This window comes from Mus caroli, chromosome 5 (genome assembly GCF_900094665.2).
Source record: "Mus caroli chromosome 5, CAROLI_EIJ_v1.1, whole genome shotgun sequence".
Lineage (NCBI taxonomy): Eukaryota > Metazoa > Chordata > Mammalia > Rodentia > Muridae > Mus > Mus caroli.
Window position 1 is genome coordinate 64466122 of NC_034574.1, and position 19950 is coordinate 64486071.

General features: G+C 38.5%; 1 protein-coding gene across 1 annotated transcript in view; it reads right to left on the reverse strand.

Moving 5' to 3' along the window:
- The window catches only part of LOC110295372 (cytochrome c oxidase subunit 7B2, mitochondrial), a 101986-nt gene that overhangs the window by 45333 nt on the left and 36703 nt on the right, over positions 1-19950 (reverse strand). Inside the window, exon 2 of the mRNA XM_021163886.1 lies at positions 17994-18041. The gene's annotated coding sequence lies outside the window, so the exon portion shown is untranslated. The remainder of the gene's footprint in view (positions 1-17993; positions 18042-19950) is intronic.

Consider the following 19950-nt stretch of genomic DNA (forward strand, 5'->3'; position numbering starts at 1 on the left):
ATTGCCTAGAAAAATCTCTGAAGGAAGAAGAAAATTTACAAAGGCTAACAGCATGGAAGAGTTAAGTTCACGTTGTTAGTCTAAACCAGGCTTAACCCGAAACATCAGAAAAATCACCAGTTCCCCCTGACTACAATCACAAGGCTAACAAAGACAGTTACCCAGATTATGCACAGATCTCGATATTAATACAAGTTCTATAGCAAATCTAGCAAAAGTGTGTTGATCATCAAGCATTTCAGAACCAAATTTTTCAGCTTTTTAACAATAACAAATGCATAACATGTACAAGACACAGAAAAACAACTAAATCAAACCAGTGCTAGATATGATATAGATGTACAATTATCAAATAAAAAAGGTAAAATATGGGGATGAGGAAGCTGAAGCTGCTAGCTATCCTTTGTGTTAATATGCAGTCTTTCCTTCCTGAAATTATTTACCCAAAGGCCACAGGCTATCTTGGGAGACAAACTGTCTCAGCAGACCTTTCTCTCTGGGCTGACACATGTTGGTTGAGAATTTTTGGTTTTCTCCATCCCTAAGTGTGGGGTTTGAATGGATAACGAGCTCATGTGTGATAACCTTTTTCAGGGGAGTACTTCAGAACTACATAAGATGGAGGCTGCTTATCTAGGACAACAGTCACATCATGTCCAAGATTTGCTAAAACAGTCCATTATATGAAGAACATGTGTGGTGTTCATGTTTAGAGACCCAATTTGGTAGAATAAATTCAGACCCAATTCTGAATAAAATATTTGTGACTTAAAAAAAACCAGGTAAAATAGCTGTGGTATATTAAAGGTTGTAATAAAAAGGTAAGATCAGATGGATATTTCAGCACAAACATGGAAATCCTATGTATAAATCAAAAAGAGTAATCAGAGGATAAAAGATGTCGAATTGGCAGGTCCAAAGTAAAAGAGAAAATAATTCTCAAGCAAGAAAGAATGTTACATGTAGTGAAATAAGTCCTTCAGACGTAAAGTGGTTGGCACTGGAGAAATGGTTCAGTGGGTAACTTACTTACTGTAGGATATTGAGGGCCTAAGTTCATGTTGCTGAAATCGATGATACAGAAAGAAAGAAAGGAAGAAAGAGAGAAAGACAGACAGATGGAGACAGACAGACAGACAGACAGACAGACAGAAAGAAAGAAAGAAAGAAAGAAAGGAAGGAAGGAAGGAAGGAAGGAAGGAAGAAAGGAAGGAAGAAAGGAAGGAGGAAAAAGAAAGAAAGGTAAGTGTAACAAAAGCATGTGTCACTCTATAATCCCAGTGCTAAGGATGCAGAGACAGGGAATCCCAGGGGCAGGGCTCAGTCACCAACTATATAGTTAGAACTCAAGCTTCAGCAAAAGACCGTTTTACAAATTTAAGACAGGGCTATAATGAAAACAGTCTGCAGAGACCTCCTGCCTCTACCCAAGCACAGAGAGGTAGGTGCATGCACCACATACATGCACAAGACACACACACACACACACACACACACACACACACACACACACACACACACTGGTATGATTAACAAAATGAGTTGCTTGTACTTCATCTTCACTAAAAAGAATGCTAAAAACAGGGCTGGGTGTAAATGAGAACTGACAGCAAATAGTAACCTGGTTACCACAGGAAAGAACAAAGGGTACCAGAAAATGGTGCACAGCAGATTTAATAGATATCTGAGCATGGACGTGCATGTATGAATATTTACCCTTTTATTTCATTTACTAGGTTAATGAAGCCAAGCATGAAGTACGCACAGTGATGACTCCATTCATCTGATACTCTAGAAGAAGCAGAAATAATCACTAGTGACATAAACCAAACATTGGTTGCCTAGGGGTAGTAAGCAAAGGGGAAAAAATCAACTGTAAAAGGTCAGAAAGAAAAAAATTGGGAGATAAAAAAAATCTGTTTTGATTGCATGTGTAAGTACACAGAAATATATTACCTGTCAAAACAAATCAAAATATATTCAACACTCTTATATACAAAGGAAATTAGATCTTATTAAACTTACCTCAGAAAAGAAGCAAAAACCTACAAATTTAACAAAATATAAAGAAAATTTCCTGTTCAAGGAAGAATACTCTACGTTCAGAGAGAGAGTAAAAGCAAGAAGATACATCTGCAATGTCTAAAACAAGGTACTAATATAGACTACATAAAAAATTCCTTAAAACATAAAAACCAGCAAATCCAACAGAAAGTATGAACAAAATGCTGCATATGTAAAAACAAGGCTCACTGACACTATTAATGAAATAAGAATTTGAAATTACTATATTTTTCAAACTGAAAATCAGAAACTTAGGTATAACTTAGAATAAGAAATATGATGGTAAAATTAAGCTGTGAGACTTCTAAAAAAAACTTGGATTCAATAGTCCTGTAAAACAATAAGCATACTTAGGAAAGCTGTGAAGATGGCCTACAAAAAAATCTGATAATATTAGGTGTTAACCACAGAGATCAGATGATGTGATAGGTACACAATGTAGAGTTCTATTCACAAGTCAAAAGAATAAAATTAAGTCCATATAAAGCAAAACTAATACTAAAGTAATACTATGTAGTTTTCAAAGAAAGACTTAACTGAAAGTCTCATCTCTTGAATACTGGTGGAAAGGAATGTTATCAAAAATGAGGAATTAGTTTAAAAATACAGGAAGATTAAAGAGGAAGTGGTGTTAAGAAGAGAAATATAGTTAGCTCATCACATAAAATTAAAAAGTGTGCATATCCACGCCTAGCATGTTGATACGCTTGTCCGTATCCTGTCCATGAGGAGCTAGCATACGCTAGAACCACAATTGGAACAGCAGCATTGTAAGCATATGCTTCAGATTGCCATCTCTTGCATATCAAGTTGGATTCAGCAGTCCTTGTGAAACTTCAAAGTCTCGTTGCATCATTACTTTTTCTCCTCCAAAGAGAATTTATTTTTCACGGTAAGTGTCATACTGTCAGAATCCATCTTGTTTTAAATGGAAAAGTGTGTCAAGAATCATGGTTCCATTCAGTTGAATATAATAAAGAAATAATCTTTCTTATTTCATAACCATCAAGAGATATTTGCCATGATATAATTACATCATATGCTGGCTCAAAACAATCCAATCCACTTACAAAACTGTGGAAGATCTAATTTCTACTTCAGATTGTACCCACCTTTTACCAGGCAACCTGATAAATTTCTTCCCATGTTCAATGTTTTCAAGAAAATCTTGTTAGTAATAGTTGTTTTTAGAGAGTATCATCACAAAGCTCTTTGTCTGGAACAGAAGATAATGCACCAGGAGCTCTACAGTGAACTAGACAAGAGCCTACTGAGTGGGGTAATCGGGAAGAGCAAGCACTGCAGGTTCCCTCTCATTACAAGCTATAGATAGCTCCAGACCTTTACATGTGAGTACACAGTGTCTATTCTGGAGTAACTGCACAAACAAGGAAAGCAAACTATGCAATCATTCCTGGGGTAGAGCTTACAACAGAGAGAGAAGAGCAGGATACCAATGATCTGACATGGGAAATGGGAAATATTGGGGTAGCAATTCTAATCAGAAGGAGGAGAGAGAGATAAAGAAGGAAGGGGGTAAAAATAAGAGTAAGAATATCTAAAAAAAGGCCATAAGGAATTAAACTATGCACTATTTATTAAAAATACATTTAATACACAAAGATCAGAATTGTGATGGTTTGAATGAAAATGGCCCACAGGATGTGACACTATTAGGACATGTGGCCTTACTGGAGTATGCATGGCCATATTGGAGGAAGTGTGCCACTACAGGGTGGGCTTTGAGGTTTCAGAAAGTCAAGCCAGGTCCAGAGGCTCACTGGCTCTTCTGCTGCCTGCTGATCCAAATGTACAGCCCCGAGCTCCTTATCCAGCACAGTATCTGCCTGTACATCCATGCTTCTCCTCATCTCAACAACAGACTGAACCTCTGAACCTGTAAGCCAGACCCAGTGAAATGTTTTCCACTGTGAGAGTTACACGGTCAAGGTCTCTTAACAATAGAAACCCTAACTAAGACAATCAGTATATGAATAAGCATACATAGTTTAAATGAAAATTTCCCATCTGGGCCAACAATGATCCATCAAAGAGCCAATGACAATCAAACAAAAAACAATGAATCCAAAATACTTCGTATGAGAACCCTCGTTTTGAATTGTTGCTCAGAGTTGTCCCAGAGATTCCCAAAACATAGCAGGTTATCAGTATTGCCCTTAGTTACCTGAAGGTAAGTAGTGGTTGCTGAAGGCATAATGAGCTTTAAACACAGAGCCTAGAGTCCCTCAAATGAAACTCACCCAAAACCTCCTCCTGAGGACTAGATGTCATGGTACCAGAAGGTGTCACGAGAGGTATATACCCACTTAGGAAGAGGAAGAGTATGCCTGGTACTGGACACCTAGAAAACTAACCAGGGCTAGTGAAGTCATGAGTCTTGGAGAAGAACCTACAATTGCCAATTTACTAAACCAAAATAACCCCTAAATACATTCTAAGTATTGGTCCTTATACCCACAGATAAGTGTGGCTCTCACTCATCATCAAAGAAACTTCTTTTTGCAAAAAGAGAAATAGACCATTACAAAGCAAAAAAAAAAAAAAAAAAAGCATATCAACTGGTTAGCTAATATCAAATGATCAGCCTGGAAAAATCATATGAGTGGCATTATACAGACTGAGCAGATTATTCTTATATATTTAGGTGTGTTTCTGAGTGTGTGTGTGTGTGTGAAAAAGAGAGAGAGAGAGAGAGAGAGAGAGAGAGAGAGAAGAGAAAAAAGTAGAAAATAGTTGTACTGTATTGCAATATTAAAAAAAAATGAAAAGAACTAATTCTTTTTTTTTCCTTTTCTTTTATTGGATATTTTCTTTATTTACATTTCAAATGTTATCCCTTTTCCCAGTTTCCCCTCTGGAAACCCCCTATCCTATCCTCCCTCTCCCAGTTTCTATGAGGGTGCTTCCTCACCCACATACCCACTCCCACTTCCCTACCCTGGCATTCCCCTACACTGGGGCATTGAGCCTTCACAGGACCAAGGGCCTCTCTTCACATTGAAAAAGCCCTAGAAAAGCAATATATTTAAAAAATGACCTTTCATCAGAGGATGAAGAAATTATCACTAAAGAAGAGAAAATCAGACATGGTGGCACATGTCTTTTTTCGAGTTTCTATATCTGTTTATTTCATCTTCTAGCATACAATACATCATTCAGGGAAGTCAGGACAGAAACTCAAGACAAGTACTGAAGCAGAAACCATGGAGCAGTGCTGTTTCCTATAATATATGGAACCATGTACCCAGAGGTGGCATTGCTCACAGTGATCCGGGTGTTCCTACATCAATCACTAATTAACAAAAAGCCTGTTGCTTGATTACAAGCCAACCTGGTGAAGGAGTATTCTCAATTGAGGTTCCCTCTTGTAATGACTCTAGTTCAGGTTAAACTGATATTAAACTAGGCAGCACAATGGCTATAATTCTAACATTTGAAAGGTAAAGGCAGGAATACTGCCATAAGTTTGTGGTCGGTCTGGTTAATGTAGCAAAATATCTAGGCTAGCCAGAGACACAAAGTAAGGTTCTGTCTCATAAACTCAAATGAAATAAGAAAAATTAAAAAGAACAAAAAAGAAAAAAAAAGAGGTAAAGTAGGACATAATCCATGCACTGCATTTAGAGAATTCTGGCATTCAGATATGTAGGGACAAATATCCCATATAAACATAGGAAAAGAAGAGAAAAAATGAACAGTGCTAGGTGTTTTAGTTTGTGTAATATGACATTGAGGAGTCTTAGAAATAACATAGAAAATTAATCTGGAGGTCAGATGATAGACTAAGGTGTTGAACTTCAGTATACAACATCTGAGTAAAAGTAATTGTATTTGGCAATTAAGCTTAGAATATTAATCAGCTCCATGGGGAAGGGATTGAAGAAATGGGTGAAATGGGGAGATTGCTTTGAAATTATGACATGGGCCCTAGAGTAGAACCTGCTATTAACTTGCTAAATGGCCATGCTATCAAATTCTCTTCTGAATATTTACGTTTATACCCACACTTGGGGCTACTTTTAACCTTGGTTAGAGTATGTTGTTTTGGAGTAGGCAGCAGTCAATGAACAGACTGGTTAAAGCACTGAAAAATGAGAAAGTGAGTCTTCAAGCCTAAGCAGTACATCTACATCAAACCTGGCTCCACCAAGGTCAGAAAGCAAAGAGCATAGAAGAGAGCACAGAGAAAATGCAAGAGCTGGCAGGTGGGAGCAAATGCTGTGACTTGCTGTCTTCGGGACATGGCAAGGCTCTGACACTCATGAACTTATACAGCAGCTGGGATTGCCTGTGTTAATTGGTTTGGCATTGCTTTTCATTATAAAAAATTGGACAATGTGTGTGAAAACCTAGTTTAGAAAGCATGGAAATATGAATTATTCTCATATAAAAAGTCTCAATAATAATGAAATAAACCATGTGTACATCAGAATATCATATACTTTCCTAACATGTTTGATAATGCACTATAGTGATGAGATGATATTAAAGATGAACATTATTCTCCGCTATTGGTAAAAATAGAAAACTAGAATGAACATAAAGGACATTTTGGAAACTCCATCAATATTACAGATATATCTATCTTTTGCCCCCAGCTGTACTTGCACTGATACAAAATAATATGCAGGAGATTAGATTTATAATTTTCTTTACAAATCACTAAACCTGGTATTTTTTTTTTTTTTAGTTTGTAAAGATCCCATGATGATAATGATTTGATTCTAAAACCAACAAAAAAGTACAATAGCTGTGAGATTTACTTCAGTGAAAAAGTAGGACTAGAAGCTGAGAGATGGCTCAGTACTGAAAGTATACTGCTCTCACAGAGGACATGAGCTTGATTGCCTGCAGCTCCAACTGTGGGGGAGCTGATGCTCTCTTCTAGCCTCCAGGGCACTAAACACTCTCTGTCTCTCTGTCTCTGTCTCTCTGTCTCTCTGTCTCTCTGTCTCTGTCTCTCTGTCTCTCTCTCTCTCTCTGTCTCTCTCTCTCTTTCTCTCCTCTCTCTCTCTGTCTCTCTCAAATACACACACACTACAAACAAGACAAATGTAACTTAGGTATCCATCAATGCATCAGTAAAGAAAATTCAGCCACATACAGTAATGAAGAAGAATGAACTTGAAAACAGAATGTAAAATGAGATGGATTCAGTAATGCTCAATATAACATTCCTATGAATTATTGAGAAAAAACACAGAGACTAAAAGTACATTAGCGATTCCCATATTATAGAAAGATGGGAAATCAGATTGTTAGCATTTCTCTTTGGAATGATGTTAGCATGTAAGAAACAAAGCATTTTTCTTTAGCATAATGAAAACATTTTTATACAAATAATAGTGATGGTTTTATCCAACATTGTGAATATTATGAATATCACTGAATTATATGTTTAAAATAATTTAAATAGATATGGTGTACTATCGTATTCTGGTTTCTATTGTTAATAATGCAATGCTATAGACTGGTTAAATGTTTAAATATAGGAGTAATTTTGTCTCATGCTCTCATCTCAGGTTAAAGGATTATATCTGGTGACAGTCGTCTTAGTGATAACGTCTGAATGCAATACAGAAATAATATGTTTCTATTTGGACTCTCTTCACATAAAGCCACCTGTATTGGCAGGCTCCATCCTGACATTATAATCACATCACTTCATAAGGCCCCCCACCTCTAAAACACCATAGTTCAGTTTATACTCTTTATGACTCTCAAAGCATAGAAGCTGTATTCTACAGCAACAGAAGAGATGAGGCAGCCTTCTGTTTATGCATCCCTGTGCTTCCTCTTGCTGTTTTATGTTACACTTCAAAATTACCAAAGATGGAAGGCATGAAAAATGAGCACAGAATAATAAAAAGGTTAAAAACTGATTTGTATATGATCAGAACTTGATTTAAAGGCCAAGTTTGAAGTAAATGAAATTATCACCAACATTGAAAATATAGGGAAAAACTTAAAATGGATTTTTACTGAAACTTAGACACCTAAAAGTTTAAATATGAAGAATATTATTATCTTTGGATATTATTAGTGCTGCTTAATTTAGTACACTGAAAAATAGTCAAATGAATATTTTATAACTTTCAGTTCTGGTTCTCTTTGATCGTGAGACGGTTTTCTTTTGTTTATTTTAGTTCAGACTTTGAAGAATACAATAGTCACAACAAGTATGAAAGCAACATAAGAGAAAACTCTGAGTTTTAGATACGTGTTGTTTAAGATTCTTGGGTCTTGAAATAAAGAAATTTGGCCAAATATCATTCCTTCTGACACCTAGGTTGTACTAGAAAATGAATGCAAGGAATACATCATTATGTCTAATGAAATCAACCAACCTACTCAGTTCAAACATTCTCAAGAAAATATTACAAAAGCTGGTATATTCTACAACAAGATTAAATTAAGAAAGACAATGTAAAAGTATCTTTAGGTCACATCTCTGTTTTATGACTTTTGACATTATTCAAGATAACTGTGCTGCTACAAGTCAAGGGTTGTCTCCTTTATTACTTTCAAAGTCTCTCTCTCTGTCTGTCTCTCTATCTCTCTCTTACACACACACATACACACAGAGAGACAGACTAGACAAACAATACTATCATAAGTGACCTCCAGTATGCCTTTATTAAATCATTTAATATATGTTGTGGTCTAATGCAATTCTATTAATATATGTAACCCAAATATACTGTATATGCTACTTCAGAAAAAGTAAGATAATTCCATCAGATAAACTACCATCCCTTATTATATAAAATAATCATGCAAACTATACTCATAAAGGCAAAATTATATATTTTTTCATATAGCAGAGAACCTACTTATTCGCTCTCTGCTGCATTGAGTCACTATGAATTTTTAAGAAGATTGCTTTTGTACCACAAATGACTATCAGAGATTGCTTCTCTAGCAGACCCTTTTACCCATGCATCAAAGCATAATTTAGTCCATTAAACTTAGGTGGCATCAAAGTACAGATGTTGTGGCTAACGCTTCTGGATGCTTTATTGGTATTCACAGCTACTTCTAATGCAAGGTTTGATGCATACTGGAGACTTATTGTTCAAACCAAAATCCCTGGCGACTTTCCTCTCATTCATCTTCTGATTATACCCTGAATGTCAAGAGAAATAACAATGTGCTTAAATTTCTTTCTATAGTGGATTCCAAGACCCAAATATTCTAAACGGCATGTAACTCTACTCCAGATTTTCCTCTTGATGTTGCTTTTGTTTTTGCTGGGACTCTTTCACTACAAAGTCTGCACTAAAGCAAACAACAAACAAGTAATCATCTCAAGATCAAGAGTTGCAATCGATGCCAATGTCCCTGGACCTTCCTTTGAATTAGGGTCTTAGAGCACTCAAGGCCATTTCAGCACAGTGACGCATTATAATTTTTATGTCTTGAGATCCTTGTTTCATCTGAGCTCCTTTGAACCTCTTTGGTTTTATAAATAGGGTCCTTATTATGGTCTGCATCTGGCTTCCCTCAGGGAGACTTTTCCAAGAGCCCTGGAGTAGAGCGGCCTATTTTTATGCTCTCTTGAGGAGTCTTGTTCCCTAGTTCTCCCTGTCCGTGGTTTGTTCCGGGCTGTTGGCTGCCTGATGTTTTGATGCCTCTGTCCATGAACTAACTCTTGCCTTTCAACAACTGAGCTGCAGTGCCTTGCTTACTGCCTCCCTCCCTTTGGTGTCTGGCTTACTGCCTCAGTCTGGGTGTCAAGAGAATCCCTGGCAACTTCCTGTGTCAGCCTCTGCCCTTCTGCAGATTGCTCGCCAATTTGGCTTTGCAAAGAGCCTGTCAGTAGCCTCAAGCAGGGATTTTATCTTTAGTTTCCTAGACTGTTCATTTTCATGATTATTAAGAGGCAACAACTGACACTTACAGATAACTGACTACCTACTGTGCCAGGTAACGAAACAAGAATGAAGTTCTGCCCCTGAAGGCTGATATCTCACAGGATAGACTCATTTCCAGGCTTTACAACCTGTACTGTTTTTTAGGGACTCCAAGGTCAAATGGATTTATGATTGTCTTTTTATCTTTAGGTTTCTGTAATGTGAACAATGATAGGCTATCTCATAGGGCATTACATATTGTAATTAATTTTATCTTTCTGTGACTGTGTAAGATCAATATATATATATATATATATATATATATATATATACACAGCAGAAATGTTTAAAACTTAGTGTCTAAACAAGTATTCTGTAGCAACAGGACCCAACACATGATTTATGAATTTAAAAAAATTAAAAAAAACATAAACATAAGTAGAGCAACGTGAAACAATACTATTAACTTATCAATTAGGAGACTGTAAAACAAAACAAAAAAAAAAACACTAAAAAACAGTGGTTTTAACCCAACACAGTAATTTTACAAAGAAAGGCATTTACTGTTTGAAGACTAGAAGTTCAAGAATGTCCCTTTGAGCAAATGTGGCCTTGCTCCCCAACCCAGCTCCATGATAGATGTTCTAGTTCAGAAGTGTGGGGAGCGGGTGTGGCGGCAGTCCCAAAGGCGCCAGGGACTGCAGCTAAGTCGTATGACTTGCACCTGACTTCCTCATATAAACCACAAACATCATGAGAGCTGCGCAGGTGTACCAGGTTACTGGCGAAGCTATTTTGGTGGAGATATGCCCCTGCTGCCCTGATTAGCTGAAGCTGCATACCTGGTGAGGTGATGTGGCCTGCTGTGAGTGGATGGGAACTGATAGTATATAAGAGTGAGAGGCCCAGGGCTCGGGGTCTTTTGCCTACACAGTCAATGCGCAGCCCAATAAATGTGTGCAGAAGGATCCTGTTGTGGCTTCGTTCTTCCTGGCCAGACGGGCGCTCACACAGAAGCCCATGTACTTTCCAGGAATGAAGAAGTGGTAAGAGGGCAGAATAGAGATAAGGTATAAGGTTATACAAACAAACCAGTGTTCTCTCAGAAACTTCATCTCATTTCAGACTATGTCTTACAGGACATAATGCTTAGATTCTCTCTTATAGTAATAAGGAAGATGAAAAAGTGAGTTTGTGTGTGTGTGTGTGTGTGTGTGTGTGTGTTGCTAATTTGTTCCACACAGCACTAAAGACTAAACGTAACTGCAAGAGTTGATATAAATGATGCAGAGTGAACAAGGCCAACTGTTGGCTGTTTCAGTCTCCCATTGCAATAGTTAGTATGAGCAGGCCTTTCTACCAGCTTCAATCTGACTGAATTTGTGGGTTTAACAGGAAACCTAGTAGAACACTTGTCTAATTTTGATTAATTTTGTTGTGGACTTCAAAAATACTGTTTTTCCTGAACATTTTCTATTTTATCCCTGGCACTGAGATTCGACATAACAACACTTGCCTTTCAAATTATAGTCTGTCCTAGTTAGGGTTACTATTGCTGTGACACAACACCAAGACCAAAAGCAAGATGGGGAGGAAAGGGTTGATTTGGTTTATACTTCTATATCATTGCTCATCATTAACAGAGGCCAGGACAGGAACAGTGCAGGAACCTCCAGACAGGAGCTGTTGCAGAAGCCATGGAATACTGGCCAGTTACTTGGTTTGCTCAGTCTGCTGTCTTATAGAACCCATCTGCCTAGGGTGGCCCCACCCACAATGGGCCAGGCCCTTTCACACTAATAATTAAGAAAATTTCCTACAAGCTTACCTACAGCCCAGTCTTATGGAGATATTTTCTCAAATGAGGCCCCTCCATCTTCAGTGCCTTGTGTTAAGTTGACATTGAACAAGCCAGCATTTCTTTTAGACAGGAATAATTCTGGGTCAAAAAATTTGAAAGAAGGCTGGTGACTGCATACCTCCACAGTGGGATGTGCCTAATCCTGTAGAGTTGTTGCCCCAGGGAAGGGGATGAGGAGGGCAAATGAGTGAGGGGCATCTTCTCAGAGGCCAAGAGGGGCTAGAGAACTCTTAGAGGGGAGACTGAGAAGGGTGGCAACATTTGCAGTGTAAATAAATAAAACTATTTTAAAGTATTTACCAGCACAACTGACCCCCTTATCAAATTGAGACACAAACACATAACTACTAAGTCACAACTTTCCTTTCTTTTTTTATCCTTAAGATCTCCCACTAAAAACATAAATAACTTTAAAAGTCTCATAGTTCCATCTCTTTAAAATAACTAAACTCCAACAGTGTAAATAACTCAAACATCTGGGATTCATTCATGATCTTCAGAGTTCTTCCAAAGTGCTTGGGTCACTTCTATGGCACTGCCCTCTGCAGAACGCAAGGCTTGTCTCCTAGGCTCAGGCCAGCTCCATCTTACACCTGCTGCTGTCTTGGCAAGCATTTCTTGGTACTGACATCTCCAAAATGCTGGAATCTTTTGCTGCAGCTGGACTGTACTTTCACCAATAGTCTCTCTCTCCTCAAGGACCTCAAAGTTACCTAATAGAGCCAAGGCTCAGCTTTTCTCCAAGACCCTTGGATGCCTTCAAAACCAGCACCACCTGGGTGACTCTTACACTAGCAAGTTCTCCTGCCATCTGCCACCATGAGTTACAACCTTTGTGTCTTCTGAAGCACAGCTTGAATTACTGAGTCTGAGGAACCACCTCCCAGAAGACTTCACCTCAATAAGTGCTGGTTTCTTCTTAATCATTGATTATTTCTCAGATACAGGCTTCAATTTAGTGGTTCTTGTGTGCCGACCACTGCTGACTCTTCAGTCCCATCTAAACAGAACTGCAGATTATTGATTCAAAATAGTAAATGGCTCTGAGAGTCATCAAAGTACTCTCAAATATCCCTCTGATGCCTTCATTTTCTGCATTGCTCTCCACATTCTTAGCTTCCAAGCTCCCACAAAAGAACTTCACCAAAACTACCAAAGTCGTTCCACAACACTACCCAAAAGAAATCATCAGGTCTCTCATAGAAATACAACCACTATTGTGCTACCAGTTTCTATCCTAGTTACCTTTACTGTTGCTGTGATAAAACACCATGACCAAAGAGTAAATTAGGGAGGAAGGGGCTTATGTGACTTCCATATTCATGTTCATCATTAAAGGCATTAAAGGATGTCAAGACAGGAATTCAAACAGGACAGGAACCTGGAGACAGGAACTGATGCAGAAATCATGGAAGGTTGCTACTTGCTGGCTTGCACCTTATGGCTTGTTCAGTCTGGTATCCTAATAGAACTAAGGACCGCCTAACCAGTGATGGCCCCATCCATAATGGGCCAGGCCCCTCCCATATCAATAAATACTTAAGAAAATGTCCTACAAGTTTGCCTACAGCCCAGTGTTATGGAAACACCTTTTCATCTGAGGTTTCCTTGTGCCCAGTGACTCTGGCTTCTGTCAAATTGAGATAAAACTAGACAGCTCACTCTGTAAACTGAAATCACAGACGAAAATAAAAAGTCTTAGAGCTGACCACTGAAGAGGCCCTAAGCCGGGGGATGTGTTGCTGCGGGAACTTCAGTCTGGGAAAGTGTCCTAGAAGGAAAAGGTGAAGAAGATGAAAAGGCCTCACCAAATATAAACCAGATGCAAACCAAAGTTGTAGAGAAGGCCATCTGCTCCAGGAAGGCACAGGAGGGCAAGCAGGGAAACATTCTGAGCTTTGGGAAGGTTTCAGTGAGAGGCAACACAAAGTTCAAGAGGAAAGATAATGGTAGTGAGATAAGCAGGAAGCAAAATAAGCAAGAACAAAGACAAAACACACTGACTCATTTCGAATGGTTATTAATCACATACTTTAGGGAAAATCAGCCTAGCACCAGTGGGTACAATTTATTGCTAAGGGGGAAAGCTAGAGATGGGGAATACAATGAAGGTACTCTGTTCCAATTGCCTAGCACAGGGGTGTAAGCTCAAACAGTACCAGAGGATTTGGAAATGCAAAGACCAATTTCATAGATATTAAACAAGTTCAAAATTAAAAAGCTTATTAACCAGGTGCTCTTGAGCAGGGAACAAAGGGAGTCCACACAGCTGCGGGGCAGAAATGAGGATAGAAGTTTCAAGTAGCTCCTGTCTTTTTCATTCACTCATTGACTCAACATGAGAGTTAAACTGGTTTTCATAAGCTTGGTGCATGTCGGGTAAAGACATATCTTACTCTAATGATACAGGCATAGCTATGGGACACTCTTCATCATGTCAGGCCCTGAAACAGCTCAAGTACAAAAAGAATCGGCAGCCTGACACAGAGAGGCCCATGATTCACACACACTGCCTTTGCATTACTGATTATCTAAATGTGCACTTGTGTGCCCTCCCCAACTCACCTATTGCGAAGAGTGTCACAATAAACTTGGAGATGCAGGGATCTTTTTGTTGTGTATATTTTAGTCCTTTGGAAATATGCCCCTAAATACAGTAACTGGATCATGGCATGGGCAATGCTTACTATTGTTACTGTTTGGTTTTGTTTTTAAATATGAACACACAGACACAAGAAACAAAAAGCAAGTGACAAATATCAAATAGAAATGATATCAAATTACAAGACTGTCCAGAGCACCAAAACAACCAACAACGTGCTTTTGTGCTTTCATCAAGAAGCCACTTCCTAGAGCAACTCGAGAGGACAAAGGGGAAAATAAGCAGCACTAGAGTCTGTTAAGCAAAGAACAGGCTTCTTCACATTGAGTTTCCATGGTGAGCTACTTAGTAACCTTCAAAACTACTATTAATGAAACAACAAACTTATCATTTTGAATACAACAGGAATGAAAGAGCAAAATCTGATTAGTAAAACATGTTTTTTAAAAACCCATAAGAAACATGATGGGGGCTTCACACAGACAATGCAAATACAGGATTACATAAGGGAAATGGCAGCATGCAAACAACTGCATTTACATCCCAAGGCCAGAGAAAGCTAAAAAGATATGCTGGGGAAGAAAGAAGCAACAGCAGTTTAAAATATGCATGTCTTAGATCCCGTATTTCTATTATCTTTAACAGTCCATCCCTTGAGGTCACCCCTGGTTTGAGAAAGCTTTCTTTAAGACTAAGTTCCCAAACTAACTCTGTATTCTCTATAAATGCATGCATCTCTAGTCTTTCCAAACTCCTGGTTCCATCTATGTTTATGTACTATGGAATTACTAGTCCTTAAGGAAAATAACATCAATAGATAGAGTTATGAATGTTATTTGCAATCAAATTAATAATGATACAGTATTGTGGTTGAATACATGTTAGGAATAGTTGTAGTTGATCAGGATATCTTGACTTCTCCACTCAGGAGTTCGATAATAGTATCTACTTCAGAGATATGCTGTATTAAGAAATGCTCAGTCTGACTAAATATGACACAGTGTGAACCTAAACTATCACTGTATTTTATCAATGTCCAGAACAGTGCATCCTGGATTCTTTCCTAAAAGATGAGATTAAGCCTGTGAGTCAGTGGCCTGCCCATAAATATAAAAACCAGGACTCAAAGGGTTATTCAACAAATCAGGGGCTAATGTAAGTACCTATCTTGCTAATAGCTTCAAAATTACATGAGAAGGGAATCTACAAAAGACAAAAACAAATATATCCTTATTTGGTAGCCCTGCAATTATCACCCTGAAGACACAAAGCCTATAAGAAATGATTTACACTGTCAATAACTTCTAGCATAGAAGGAGAAAATAGGAGAAAGTAAATACCTCTGTAAACATCTCTGCATGTGTATTTTAGTATAATATATGCACTATAACCTCACAAGCACAACGCAATTCCTTTTAAGAGTATAAAAGCAATACAAGGAAACCAGCAGTTAGAAATAAGTACTCTGCTGGTCTGGACTGAGATATTTGGTATGACATTCTTAACGGGTGGCAGGGGAAAGCTAAGATCCCTGGACATGGTACAGAATGAAGGGTATTTATACTTCCCATTCAGCAGCTGCAGAGAAACAGCAGGTTCCTAAGAAAGTCTCAATATGTGTGTCTTTTTCACATGGTAAATTTCTTAAAAGATAAACATAATTGAGTTCTCTTGTTTAACTAGTAAGATGCCCACAAATTTACCAAGACGGAATTGTTAACAGAAATTTCCCATAACAAGGTTATTCCCCACCCAAAGTTGTGCCTTAATAATTAATATCAGTATGCATAATTGCACATTGAATGGCATGTTAATATGAGATAAAGAACTTTAGAAATCACATATTCTCGTATTCTGCTTTCAAACTGATCCTAGATCTGAGCAGGGATCTGCACCAGAAAAATGTGTGACTGCACATCTGTGGAAAATTATACACCATGTACATGCTGGCCAAGCTAGCAGGAAAAGAAAACCCATCACTATCTTATAGCACAAGGAGATTCTAAAAGCCACATAAATTCCACAGAACCATGATTATATGGTCACACCAGGGGGCGCTCTTAACACTGAAATGATGGATGACATTTTATACTACTTGGTGGTCTTGGCTGGCTGAAAAGAAAGGGTTTTTTTGTTTATTTGTTTTTGTTATTTGGTTTTTTGGTTGTTATTTTTTAACTTTTGTATAACTATTTTTAAGTGTTTCTCTCTTGTATGTGCTCACTGACAGCATACAGATTTTCTTCTGCAGCCTACTGTTAACACTGGGAAGTTAGTCTATCAAGGAAAGCATTTTCTCCACTAGGAAATGTTTATTTTGGAAACCTTGTGTCAACTTAACTCACATCAACCTCTTATTCTCCCTGTAGTTAGACTGATTACCATTAACATAAAGATATAACGTGTGTTGATGAGCACAGACATTTAAAATGTAATCACTAACGTAAATTTAAAAATAAGCCTCCCTATCAGAGGTCCTTTTAATTCCTTCCAGCCCCCCACCTTAAAAAGGAAGTATGATTTGATGTGTTCAGTGAGTGTGTGACAGAAACAGAGGGTGTGTGTGCGTGTGTTTTGTGTGAGTGTGTGTTCATATGAAGAAAGCACTGTACAACTAACTGTGCTTCACCCTCATGTAAGCAATAACAGAAAGCTCTTGGATGAAAGTTGTGTGCTAAGACTGAGCCACACCACAACAAGGTTTGTCCAGTACAAAATCTTGGGGTTCACAATGTGACCAAATATCTGACCAAATATCTGACAACACATCTGTGCTTAACACTTTCTTGTTTACTTGTATTCTTTGTAATATTCTTACTTTCTGTTAGAGTGCTACAATTTTTTGGTTGTTGTTTTGGTTTGGTAGATACAGTCTCATAATGTAAAGGCTTGCCTCAATTTTGCTTTGTGGCCAACGATGGCATTGAAGTCCTGACCTTCCTAACTCTCAAGTACTGGAAGGACACATGAGTACTAGAAATAAAATTTAAGAAAAGTGTTTTTAAAAAAAAGTTCTGTAAGCAGGTCTAGCAGACTTGAATTAACACCTGGAATTTACACAGTAGCCTAGACGGACCTTAAATTTATGTTCGTCCTACCTCAGTATTACCAAGTGGTAGCTACAACTACTGCCATGTGGCAGATACACTATTCTAAATGTTATTCAAAACAGGATATTGCAATGGAATCCTGTGGAAAGCCGTGCAGCGTGCCGCTGCAATCGCTGTGGAGAGCTGTGCGCGTGCCGCAAGCAATCACCATTATAAGATGACGCTGGCCTCCTCTGTGACAAACTAGTAAACAAGCCTTGTGCGCAAGTGCGAGAGTGAACTCGCTCCTAGTCACTGCCCATTCTCGGGGTGTAATAGTGGTGTGATGAGCGAGCAACGAATCAAGAGCTGTCACGCCACATCAGGTGCTGAAACGTCATGGCTGAGTGCTATATAAGGGACTCCATTTTCTGGGGTCGGGATCTTCCTGAGAAGTAAGCAATAAAGCTTTGCCACAGAAGATTCCGGTTGTCCTGAGTGTGTTCTTGCCAGCGGGGAGAAAAGCTCGGGATAGAATCCTAATCTAGAGATGTTCTCATTACCTGCAACGTCAGTCGAGACGCTCTCCTCAGAAGTTCTGACTCAGCTGCCTAAAAGCACAGAAGAAAAATCAATGTGAGTTTTCAGAGAAACTGAAAATAACAACAGGGAAGTAGGCTATGCTACCCACAAAGGGTCACAATAGTACTCCATTAAAAGCAATATTTGCACACAATGGACACCCAAGAAACATAAATTTTATGAAATGACTCAAACATGAAATGTAAGCAAAGTACAGGGCAAGACATCATGTCATGACTGTCTGCCTATGGTTCTAGGGACAGGACTTGTAAAGTGTTTCTCAGTCCCATAATGTCCCATATGTAGATATGACTTGTAAAAAAACACAGAGTATGGGATGATACACGTCTTTAATCTGAACAACTACAAGGACAGCCGGAAATAGTGGTACAAAAAAAATCAGGTGATTAGAGAAACTGATTTGCTGCAGTGAGTTTGTGAAATATAAGTTGTTTAGCAGGCATAATTTTAAACACATGAGATCCATGAATGAGAGGCAAGAGAGAAGGATAAAGCAGAGACCTATCCACAGACTGTGTAGGCTTCAGAGTGGCCCACTTTCTTCAAACTCTGGTGTTCACACCCCACTATGACTCCTATCTCCTGGAGTGAAGGCAAACCTTCTAACTTGTTTATAACCCATAAAATGAGAGTAGTGACATAATTCTCCAAATTACCATTATAATTACATTATTTCCTTATTACTATAGCTTTAAACAATTTCTCCAAGGCAAATATACATCAGGGAACCAGAATAAATAAGAACTAAGGACAGCTTCTAGCTGCCCATTTGCAAAGTCACCAGATTCCAAAGAACAAGCTCCTCCCATGGCCCTAAGGAAATAAATTCTTCCAACAATCCAAGCAAGTGTGGAAATAAATCTCAGCTCTCCAGGTAACATCCCAGTTGAAGATGACAGCCTGAGTGTGGTCATAAGCGAGGATTCAGCTGAGTTACGACTAGACTTCTGCTCCATAAAAACTGAGATTATAAAATGGGTGTTATCTTAAAACGCCAAGTTTATGGTAATTTGTTATGCACCAGTAGAAAGTAACATAAACCCTAGGCAGCTGCAAAGTTTAGAGGCCAGGGAGATATGTAAAGCAAAGAAAATGCGAAACAAGAAAAGGCAAAGAAGCTGCTTATGGGATGGATCCCTGGATACGGCAGTCTCTAAATGGTCCATCCTTTCATCACAGCTACGAACTTTGTCTCTGTAACTCCTTCCCTGGGTGTTTTGTTCCCAATTCTAAGAAGGTGCACAGTGTCCACACTTTGGTCTTTATTCTTCTTGAGATTCACTGCTTGTGGACGTTGTACATCGTGGTGCGGAGCCTAGTGCGCACCACGATGTACAACGTCCACAAGATGGATCCCTGGATGTGGCAGTCTCTAAACGGTCCATCCTTTCATCACAGCTACGAACTTTGTCTCTGTAACTCCTTCCCTGGGTGTTTTGTTCCCAATTCTAAGAAGGTGCACAGTGTCCACACTTTGGTCTTNATTCTTCTTGAGNTTCATGCGTTTANCAAATTGTATCTTATATCTTGGGTATCCTAAGTTTTGGGCTAATATCCACTTATCAATGAATACATATTGTGTGAGTTCTTTTGTGATTGTGTTACTTCACTCAAGATGATGCCCTCCAGGTCCATCCATTTGGCTAGGAATTTCATAAATTCATTCTTTTTAATAGCTGAGTAGTACTCCATTGTGTAAATGTACCATAATTTCTGTATCCATTCCTCTGTTGAGGGACATCTGGGTTCTTTCCAGCTTCTGGCTATTATAAATAGGGCTGCTATGAACATAGTGGAGCATGTGTCCTTTTTACCGGTTGGGACATCTTCTGGATATATGCCCAGGAGAGGTATTGCTGGATCCTCCGGTAGTACTATGTCCAATTTTCTGAGGAACCGCCAGACTGATTTCCAGAG